The 11,871-nt window shown below is 39.5% G+C and overlaps 1 long non-coding RNA gene across 1 annotated transcript in view; it reads right to left on the reverse strand.

Moving 5' to 3' along the window:
- Positions 1 to 869: 869 nt before the first annotated feature.
- Positions 870 to 11,871, reverse strand: part of LOC101852670 — a 39,881-nt gene continuing 28,879 nt past the window's right edge. Inside the window, exons 2-3 of the long non-coding RNA XR_001184644.2 lie at positions 5,849 to 5,934; positions 870 to 4,730 (exon numbers count right to left, since the gene is read on the reverse strand). This is a non-coding gene — a long non-coding RNA (uncharacterized LOC101852670). The remainder of the gene's footprint in view (positions 4,731 to 5,848; positions 5,935 to 11,871) is intronic.

Here is an 11,871-nt window from a genome sequence, read left to right on the forward strand (position 1 = left end):
ATAGATAGATAGATAGATAGATAGATAGATAGATAGATAGATAGATAGATAGATATAGCATACTATGTATAGCGCAAATTCCCAGTCAACAGCAAGCTCTATGGGCTTTACAGTCTGTATTATTACCCTAGCAGACCTGATGGCATTCTGAGATAATCTCAACTTCCTGTGAAGCAAACAGAGCAATCTGACTTTTAGTAGCGCTAAATCACTCACATGCTGACACGTTAATGGAGGTCTACCGTACGGGGTTCGAGGTCCATTTAAAGAAATACACAGTCTGGCCTGTCCAAGACGACTATCCAATATCGAGGACGTAAGTGATTAACTTAGAAAGATGGGCTTCTTTGACAGTGGCATTATAAAATATAATAAACGTAAGGAGGAGGTGGAAAATGGCCGTTTGTACTTGATGATTTTCTTGGACAGGTGGTCGCTTGAGACTAAATGTAATACATGCATATCACAAAGTTTAAAAAATAACATTTTCAAATATGTATATTATAAAAGCGTGATCAGAAAATGTTAATGCATTTCTTTGATAAAGGTATACGTTGTTTGATAAAACTGTCACATGTATGCCGAAGGCACTCAACTGTACAAATATTCTTTACTACCGGTATCGGATGTTGATTCATTAATTTTAATTGTGGCCGTTAGCATAGAAAACATCAAAGCAAGGATGTTCGACAACAAATTAAAGCGTGACAAAAAGAAAATAGATCAATTATTATGTAATTCGAAATGTTGTACAGCTGCTGTTGAGGAAAAGTACATGAGTACTATAAGTTAAAATGAAAGGATATCATTTACTCGCAATCGAAAAATATGGATTTTAAACTTTCAAAGGATGATCACATTTTTTTAAAATGTTAAATGCCTCACAGAGAATTAAGCAGAATTAATTGGTTCGTTGTCTGTGTGCTTAAATAAAAACTGTCACTTCATCTTATTGTGTGTTTTCCCGCATGTATTATATTGCAACTCTCTCTTTGCAAACCTCCTGAACATCACCATTTTGAACGGACAGCGCTTTTAAAGATCAAGAAGTGAGAATCGTCTCTAAAAAGAGGAGAAGCTATCACAATCCCTGCTTTTTAAAGAAACTTTTTTGGCTTCCAACAGCACCGAGAATTACCTTAAAGATTGCCGTCCTTTGCCATAAATGTGTTAACAATAAAGACCCCTTGTTTAAGCAGCTTTATTCAAAGGTCATCTCATGAAGGGTCGTAACTGCATTTTTGGGCATTTTGAGTTATTTATACCACGCCGATCAGCGTGATGAGATCCGTTTTCTCTCAAAGCGAAAAGGTGCTATCTCTACTAGTTTTTGAATTATAAGATATCCGAGTTATGTCGTATTGTAAAATCAGGAGGTTTTCAATGTCATGAAGAGTCGTATCGTATCATACGTCACTTCGTGAGATACAATAACAATATACTGTTCTCTCAGTATCGGTCATTGCCAATCTCACGAAGGGACGTATCTCTATCAACAGTATATTGACACTTTCATAGCCATTGACATTTGGCCTCTTGCAGCCCTTAAACTTGCAAATGAGCAATCTGGCATGAGGCAGTGGAAGTTCATGCCGCCATTACGCACGTAGTCTTGAAACTTGTTGAGAGAAACTGCGATTTCTGCTGAAGCTCCTTAAAAAATGAGTGCCTTTTGGCTGAAGTTATCTCTAAATGCCAGGGTGCTACTGCTAAGGAGTCTTTTGGGTTTGGCAATTCTGACACTGATCCATCATTTCAACCGGGGCTGTGTGAAACTAGGCGTTGTAAAGAGGAAGTTTTTTTAGCATGTGATAGGTGTGATGCTCTTTTATGATATGATCGTTTTGTGGAGGACACAAATGTGTGTGATCATGACAATAGGAAGAAAACAGAATTGAACAAGAAAAAGAGGAAAAGAAAGCAGTGAAAGAAAATAGAAAGGTGCCTGAATCCAGTGAACAACCAAAACATTTCGTTCTTGAAGGCTCACCAAAAGAAATTGCTGTTGAAAAGCAGCCACGAATCAAAAAGCAAAAGGCAGCCAAGAGAAAATTGGCTTCAGTTGAAGATTATTTCAGCCCTTATACAAAGAAACTATGCCTGTGAAGAACATGGGGGAAGCCTGCTTAAGTGTAACGTGCAAGAATAGAGAACTAGAGTGTGATACAATCACAGAGCCACTGAGGAAAGACAATTTCCAATAATTCTATTTACTTGCAAGCCTCCAACTTCAACGTGAGTTTATTCTGCCCCATATAGTGAACAGTGACAAGAAGAAGGAAAGCTCACACCAAAGTCGGCGCCAGAAGACCAATGTATAGTACCTGACTGCTCAAGGAAGCCGTGTTAAAGTTTGCAAAAAACTCTTTTGAACACTTTAGCCATATAAGACAGAACAGTGAGAACAGCCTTCAAGAAACTGACACCCAGTGGAACAATAGAGAAAGAAAGAAGAGGTGGTCGGCAGTCAGCAAAAATTGTTGAAAGAGACACAAGAATTCGATATGACATTGAAGCTTCGAAGAGCACCTGCGGCGGTTCCCAAGGATGGAATCACATTATTGCCGTGCAAGCCCTGCAAAGGAGTATCTGCACCCAGACCTGAACCTTTAAAAAATGTACTCCATGTTTGTAGAGCAGTAACATGGGACTGACCCTCCAGTTTTCAGTACGTACCGCCGAGTGTTAAAAAAACCCAACTTGGCTTTCCACGCACCCAAAAAGAACCAATGCTCACTGTGCACAACGTTCTTTGAAGGGGATGAAACAACAAAGGCTGAACTCAAGACGCATTTGAGAAACATGTCTCTGAAAAGAAAAGAGTAAGAGAAATAAAGGAGGAATGCAAGCAAAGGGCATCAAAGGATGGAACAGTTCTGATTGCTACATTCGATCTGCAGCAAGTAATATATCTTCCCATCTTGAATGAAAGTGCTTTGTTTTACAAGCGGAGCTTCTCCAACTATAACATGACTTTTTATAACCTTGGAAATGCTGACTGCCACTACTTCCTGTGGAATGAAAGCCAAACCAAGCGTAGAAGCTCAGAAATATCCACAGCTGTGTTCGAAGCGCTTCAGCACTATGACAGATGTGGAAAAAAGATAGCATACCTCTTTTTTGGATGGCTGCCCGGGGCAGAACAAAAACACTATCATTCCAACAATGTTGCTACACGCTGTGAACACGCTTCCAAATCTCAGAGAGATCTCCCAGCGGTTCTTTGTGACAAACTACGGCCAAAATGAGGGGGGCTCTGTTCATAGCACTATCTCCTCTGCGATGTCTGCAGCTGGGAACATCTATGTACCAACAGAGCTGACACCCATATTCAGACTTGCCAGAGCAAAGCAGCCGTGATACCACTTGAGTTCTCTGACTTCTGAAATTCCAAGCAACTATCACTCGTGTTCTGGGAGTTCAAAGAGATTCAGAGAATGACACTATCAACTAAAACAAAAAGATGGTGTTCAGAGTTCTGAAGGAGTGCCCAACAACAATATTCTTCAAAACCAGCCGTATTGAGTCAGAGTACAGAACAATCCAATTGAAGAGACACACAAAGCAAATCACTGAGAGTTTCACTCTCTTCAAACTCAGTACAGAACCTACCAAAGTTCCAATGGATAAATACAATGACTTAGTGTCGCTCTGCTCTGGCGTAACGCCCGTGATAAGCCAAGCTGATTACAAGGCTTTCTACTTTGCACTCCCCCATAAAATTTGACTGAGATATTCTTGGATACTCATAGTGTTACTTGCTGATACATCTACATAATGCGAATTGCTGTCTAACATGGTTACAGTTCAAATGAGCAAAAAAAGCTCCAAAACATGTCTTTATTTGTTCAAATTTTCTTCAATAAACTGTGAAAATCATAGTGAGATCTCATGTTTTTATGCCATTGTGATTTGATTCTTTCATTTTGCGTATTATGAAACAAAAATTAGAAACACAGTGTTTTTCCTTCCTGCAATACAAAGTAAATGTAATGATACGACACTTGGTGGGATATCCATTGATGATGGGAACGATGAATGTATATATCACGAAGTGACGAATCGAATTTTCTGCCGATTTTCTCACAAGAATGATACAATACTGCCGAAAACAGCATGTGGAGTGAAAATGTACCACTCAAAGAAGCTTTGATCCAAACTGCATAGATTCCAGTCTTCCGGATTCGACGCCAGAGCAAAAACAAAAGTGCCCAAAACTTTAAACCTCTCTCCTGCAAAACACTATAACCAGGTCCACTTAAATTTATCCTCAAAGCAAGTCCACTAAAGCAAGAGACAAGCTTCAGATTCCGATAAGCCTTCTGAAGATAGTAATGGTGAGCTGCTCTCATTACGACTTCGTGAGATGACCGACGAAATGTATATTCCACCAAGAACTATAAGATCAGGAGCTCAGTTTCTTACATGCATACATCCACACACAAAAAATGAGGAAAAAAGTTTAAATGCACAAAATGTGGCAAACTATTTTACTGACAGAATGGTCTCATTTGCCGAGGCTAGGAAGCCATAAGTCATCTGAATCCTTACCGGGTTTTTCTTCACACATAGGAAACACACCAAAACGAACTACTGTATTTTTTTTATCATTATAAGAGTACAATGGTCAATGTACAAAGTATAGACATCACAAGGCTGACTTACGTTCGTCAAAAGTTGGCGTGACAGTGTTGTCGTAGTCTGTCAACAAGGCGTTCACGAACATGGTCCTGAGGGGGAAACCAGACAAATGGGTTTTTTTTTCATTTCAATTTTTTTTTAGCTGCCTTAAGGATAAATTTAAGTGGTACTGTTTATTAACAGATTCATTATAATACATGTTTTACGTCCATTGAAGCAATTCAGGTACGACTACTTCGATTCTGACTCCCGACGCCAACAAGAGATGAGTATAAGTAGACTATACAGCAACCCAATGGAAAGGAGGAAAAGGTTGATAGAGTGGACTTGATCTTTGGGGGATCGAAGTCATGTCTCGTGCATGCAACGGCTAAGAGCCTAACTTCTTTATCACAGACGCTGAATAAGAGCCTATCTGTGTGGGTTGTGATTGAAAAAGAAGGGAGGGGGGATATTGTACAATTAACAAAAGCAACATATCCATTTGACAATATATTATTACGCCGAACGTGCATCTTGAGTGAGATAAAAACGATTTGGACAAGCGGACAAACGAATGCACGTGGTCAGAGAAATACTCAAAACAACATTTTGACAGACAGACACACAAACAATAGGACTGACGAAAAAAACAAACTGGATAGATAGACGCACATACACCAGAATAGACAAAGAAAGTTAAATGTATGCTACAAGGCACTTTAAAACAGGGGGGGGGGGACAATAAAAGAACAATAAATTTTAATGCAAAGGGCACCGTAAGTGGAAGACACAGACAAGTAGAGAGAGTTATAAGTCAAATCACTGGCGATTACCTTCACCAACAGACTTACGCACTGACAAATACACAGATAACCAACCTAGAAAAGGAAACGCAGATAGACACACAGATAACCGATCAAGAAACTGGCACACTGACAGATACACAGACGGATTAACAGGTGGTTAAAACTGAGAAGACTTACACTCTGACAGACACACAGATGAACAAGCAGGAGGCGAACACAGTGGTAGACATACTGACAGACCTACATGAGATCACTGAGGAGACGGACACACAGACAGACAAACAGATAATGAACAACCAAGAGGTGAACACAGTGACGTACACACTGACAGACCCCCAGGTGGTCAACACGAATGAGACGGACATACCGAGCGACACACAAGAACAAACAACATATTTTCAACAAAGATATATGGGCACCTGGTAACCACTGAAGGTTGTTGACCCCAGCTGGGCTTGACCACTGTCCACAACACCAGAAACAACACGCCGGTCAATGAGGCCATCTGTGGACGGATGCACAGGCAAAATCAAAATACACACTGGTAAACATACCAAACCAAACATCTGTAGACGCACATACAGATAAAGCACACACTGGTAAACATACCAGACCAAACAGCCTTAAAAGCACACACAGATAAAATACACACATGTAAACGTACAAGACTAGTAATCAGTGGATGGATCCACAGTCAAAATACACACTAGTGAACACACCTGACTTGTTGCCCGTAGACGTCGCTGTTAAAGTACTTTTTAAAAAGTACTTAAGAACAAATTTAAGTACAATCTAAAAAAATGTACTTAAATACAGTAAAAGTACTTTCCTGTAAAATGTACTTGAGTACAAGTACTTTTTAAAAAAGTACTTATGAGTACATTTTGAGTACTTTCTGCTAATATGCTAAAACACTTCAGCGCTTATGCAAAACATCTTATTGAATAACATATCCAGTAAACTTGACAAATTAGGCTATTTATTACTAAAAATGTAAACAGTATACAAAACATTTGAATATACTATGTACGCACTGAACGAAGGTGGAAATGGTCCGTGAAATTGAAAAAAGAAAACCCCAAACAAACTGACGCAACTAGTGGGTAAGTGATATTATGAATAGAAAATGTTTGAGCAAGACAATGTGATCAAATCTAAGTCAGTCCAAAAGGTCGGAAAGTTCTACCGAAAAAGTATCCAAATTGGAAAATGTAGATACAAAGTTGCTCTTAAGAAAACATAAAATTGATGAAAATGGCCAGCATAGAAATTTATGGAAAAGTGCATTGAATTCTTCATTAACAAATCCTCAAGGAATCAAAGTAGCCTTAAGCAAAAACCACCAAAAAAAAGTTTTAAAAAGAAATTTAGGTAGCCTCAAAAATTGTTACATACATTGAGAACACAGTTTCAGTTTCAATTGATTATAGTGGTAAGACAGATTTCGGTAACACTGTGTAGTCCACGGCGCCCAAGGCAAACCAAAATACAATAGTTTCCTAGAGTTTAGTAAGTGTAGTGTGACCAAAGATTCTCTACTACAGTAGTCTCCGCCTAAGACCCCAGTGCTCGGAAGCAAGAGAAATATGGGATCTCAGCCGACGAAGCCACGGAAGAATCTACAATGACCCATGAACTGACGTGACCCCTGGGTGGATTTATGACATATGGCGAGCAAATAGTGGTCAACCTTGATGACCAACCACAGTGGCATATTATATTATAATATACACACTCATTAGCCTATCGTGAGTCTTGAGATCTTTATCTACGTTTATCCAGTTGCCCCTCCCCTTCACCTGTCCTACAATTTTAGCTTTCCATCTATGATTGAGTCCCCCCCCCCCCCCCAAACCGCCTTTACTTTGTCTTTACGCATCATTGCGTTGTGGTCACACCAATTAAAATTAAGGCTGTCTCGCAAATTCGGGAATAGAGAAAAACTGCTTTCAATGATCAGGGAAGAGTTCACAGTTTGATGTGATCTCGCCTGAAGCGAACGTGTAGGCCCTACCCACCCAGTGAGTGATGTAAGTTTAGGTGGTGAGCTCAGATGCGAGTGCGGTGTTTGGGGAAAAGAAACGCATCGGTCAGTTCACACCTTGGTGTGATCCCGTCTGGAGCAAACACTGTACCGTTTCATCGAGTTTTACAACGCTTGTGATCACATTCACGATAGTGGCTGATCTTTGACTCGACGGGCCGTTCTTTGATCTCAACTTTTAACTCTTGGTTGATCGGCTGTGCCCGCCCGGGTGTTTGTTCCGTAAATTATGATCAGAAATGCCGGCACTTTCCATTTCATTAAGCTTCAAAAGTACTGAAAATGTACTTTAAAAGTGCTCAAAAGTACTTTTATAAAAAGTATCGGAGTACAGTAAAAGTACTGGTTTCAAAAATGTACCGGAGTACAGTAAAAGTACCGAAAATTGTAACGTAAGTACAAGTACCGGAGTACTTGTGCTCCGTTACAACCAGCTCTGTATATAATAATTATACAGATAAAATACACACCAGTAAACATACTGGAAAAGTTTATGCATGTGTTTTCATTTGCTGTAATTCATTGCCATAATTAAATTACTTCTAGATCGATTGGTTAAGTTTGCTACGTATGACAATACGGTCACATAATATTCTAAGAGCGTCCGAGCAAAGAAATGGGAGGAGAACCATGATCGCCGATGTCTGCCACATATTATGATGGTGATTTTAGTGCGTTTGACCAATTACGTACCATTTGACTGGCATGGCATGTGATTATGAGCTCTGGTGTGTTAACATCTATCTGGCAGTCGAATATCAAATATGACTGTACTAACATGGTCGTAACTTTATCAAGCGGCGGCAACAGACTATCGATAACTTTTACCATATTCTATTACTCCACAGTAAAGATGATTTGGTGTTTCGGAAGATCGAATTAGGAAATGGATATCAAAATCAAGATCACCATCATTATCATCATCATGATCATCAGCATCATCACCGAAATAATAAATGCATTGAAATGTATGGCTTTGCGAAAATTGCCGCTCAACACCAAAATTACTCTATGCTCGTTACAATGTATATTACCGGGTGGTTATAAAAAAGACCTATGTAAATGGCTTTCAACAAAAATTTTGTACAGTTCAGGTTCGATCAAGGTGTTGTCTAATTCTTCAGCATTAGGAAAACCAATCAATGTGTTTTAAAAAATCAAGCTAATTGATAGTTTCCTTTGTGCATTTTTGAAAGGCAGAGTCAACGCAAACAGCCCACAAACATTGAGTTTCGGTTTTGAAAAACTGAGTCTACGGAAACAACCCACAAACATTCGAACAATAATTGAAACTCTTTGTAAAGCAGGATGTACGAAGAATCCACTCAGAAAAATGCCACAGGGTTATATAGCAATTTTAGAAACATAATAACATTTACTCTTGTCTGGAGATAACTGGTCAATACTGACAAGATCTTTTGTTCTATCTGACGGTTACCCATTCACACCGGGGAGACGAGAGGAGAATTCGTGTAAAGTGCCTTTCCAAAGGAATAAACATCGGACCAAGCTCAGCCTCAAATCCCCGAGCCCACAACCTCATGCAAACGAATCCAGTAGGCTAATCACTAGACTACTGGTGCCATCATCATCATCATCATCATCAGCAGCAGCAGCAGCAGCAGCAGTAACAGCATGAGCAGCAGCATCACCACCGTCGCCGTCACGGAATGTGAAGCCTGACCTTAAATCAGTATGATGGTCTTCGGAATAGGACTGCTTTCAATTGTCTTTTTTTGAAAAACAGTTAACACCTCCGTTGCCCTCTGAAGCGTTGCTGTTTTCCTCAGATACATTTCCAGTGGGCGGCAACATCTATTTTGACTGTATCACTCTCAGCAGCATGTTTCCGGCACAAGAACAAATCGTTTGCTAACTTTTCAGAAAATAATCCCAAAATGTTGAAGACTTTCTTCGTTGCAGTTTCTTAACCTGGGTTGTCTGTTGAATGCCCGATGATAAATATGATGTCGAAGTTTAAATTCTAAATGTGAAAAAATAAAAGAGGTACTTTACTTTTACTTTACTTTTCCAATCCAGCGGCCATCTTTGGCTTGTCGATATGGCAAATGACTTACTGGGTTTTTATAGGTAATAGGCCTACGCAGGTCACTAAGTGCAGAGGGGGGTGGGGTGGTAAAGAGGTGGTGTGCTACTGTTTCATCTCATCCTAGCAGTCACACAGCAGGCAATCAGGTGAGGTATCCTTACGGATCCTTTTTAGGTTGGTATTCAATCGGATATGTTTTGTTTGTGTGTGAAAAATATTGACTAGTTTTCCTCTACTTAGGGGATTTAGAGCATATTTTTAGTTGGGAGCCGTTAAGATAAAATATATAAAATGCAGGTACAATTTATTCTTTATAAAGCAACCGTTCTTTCCTCTTACTTAAATAGTTTTTGCATTCTGAGCTTTTAACAATTGAACAGCTTTCAGACAAACTGCTTTTGTGGTTTGAAACTACAAAAAACGGCATAGAAAAAACTCATAGCCCGTGACTCTAGTGATTTCACACGTGTTTGACAACAGAACTTGCAAGTTAACCATCAGAGTAGGACAAAGAGACGATAACCCGAAGAGAGTTAACGAACTGGCAATTAAACAACGTTGTAGGACGCACTGTTTAGGGACGCTTTGAAAAGAGAAGGACATTCTCTTTAATAAAGATTTCTTTAAATTCTGTTTCTTTTATCTAAAACTTTAAAAGGCAGACAATGGCATACATATTATTATAAAATACGAAAACCCGTGTTTCTGATTCGTGTAAAAGGTGACCAGAAAAAAAGTTTTTTTCCAAAAGAACGCTGATAAAACCATAATGAATAAAGTTATAAACACCAAAGTTCGAAGAAACGTGAAATATACTTCCTGATTTGTTATGTTATAATAATAATAAAAATAAGACAGCCACAATAAAAATTACGAGATGTTATTACAAGTTGACCAATGCACATTCTGACACGCTGAATGAAACTGAACATCACGGGATCACACTCACACTCCTCAAGAGGTATCTCTCTCGTGCCTTCCGTGGCGGCTTATATCAAGTCCTACTTTCCAAGGTTTTCCCACACACTTTATTCTTTAAATACCCCCAAAAATCAATACCCAGTGTGGTCAGGTCCAGACTTTTCGGGATCAACTTGTGCTACGGAATGTTGATTTCCATAGAGAAAAAAAGGCCCGATGATGCCCAGATACCTCAACGCTGTCAACTCTGTAACCTTCTGGTCATCCAGGCCTGTTTCGTAAACTTTACCAGGTTTTGCTGATTCCAAGTAAACGTAGTTTTAGCTATTTCCATAACCGTTGGCCTCATCAGAGAATCAGAGCTGCTGGATAAATGTTTCATCTTTATTTGTAAGGTAGCTAAAGTACCAACGACACTTGTCCACTCTGGCATCCGCGTTTGTTTCTGTGAGTCGTGTGAGAATTTGTTGTTTTTTGTGCGTCTTTAGACACAAACCATTCTTCCATATTTGTCTTAAAGTTTCCCTGGGTATTTTTATCTCAAGACTAAATCGCCGTATTGAGTTTCTGTGGTGCTTTTATCACAGAATCATAGACCACCTAATCTTTTCAAGAGCGCGTTGTTTCACAGGCCACCTACTGTGTGTTGTTCATGACTTAAAATTCTAGTTCTCATTTTATATGGATCCAGACCTTTGAAAACTTGTTGTCAATTTCATAATAAACTTTTCGTTTGGAATATACTGTTTATAGCAGATGTCTATACCGTTTTCCCTAGCAAATACTGCGCTGGTCGATGTGGGAGATTTTGCCCAGATGTGATAAACAAAACGGCTTCTTCCGGCCAAAATAATTGTCCGGCTTACAAGGTTAATCCCTCAATTAATTTACTACTAACCTCTCCCCTTCATGACGAAAGCATGCTGTACGGTAATGTGATGAATTACTGCATTGCCAACATACGGTTGTACAACAGCAACGACAAAAAAGATTCCGTAATCAAAATGTATAATTACGTTAGCGTCCATTAAATTCTGGTATCTACTGGGTCATAAACAAGATAGTTATTTAAAATTTGCAGAGCAAACGTTTTTTCTGGTTTAGGTGGAAGTACGGTTGGAAGGGGAGGGGGGGGTTATTGATAAGAGAGGGTGGGAAGTAGAGGAGGGGGGTTGAAAAGGAACATTAGTGCGTGTTTATCTGTCAGTCTGTCTGTCAGTCTGACAGTCTGTCTGTCTGTCTGTCTGTCTGTCTGTCTGTCTGTCTGTCTGTGTGGGTCAAAGAACCACTTGGAGGTGATGAACAAAACAGCTACATCTGGCCAAAATGACTGCGAAGATGATAAGGTTAGTTTCGTTCCATTGGCTACCTTCCTCCTAACTTCTCACCCTCTACCATTCCTCTTCTATCACCATATCCTCCTACCC

The sequence above is a fragment of the Aplysia californica genome, unplaced genomic scaffold (assembly GCF_000002075.1).
Source record: "Aplysia californica isolate F4 #8 unplaced genomic scaffold, AplCal3.0 scaffold00051, whole genome shotgun sequence".
Classification (NCBI taxonomy): domain Eukaryota; kingdom Metazoa; phylum Mollusca; class Gastropoda; order Aplysiida; family Aplysiidae; genus Aplysia; species Aplysia californica.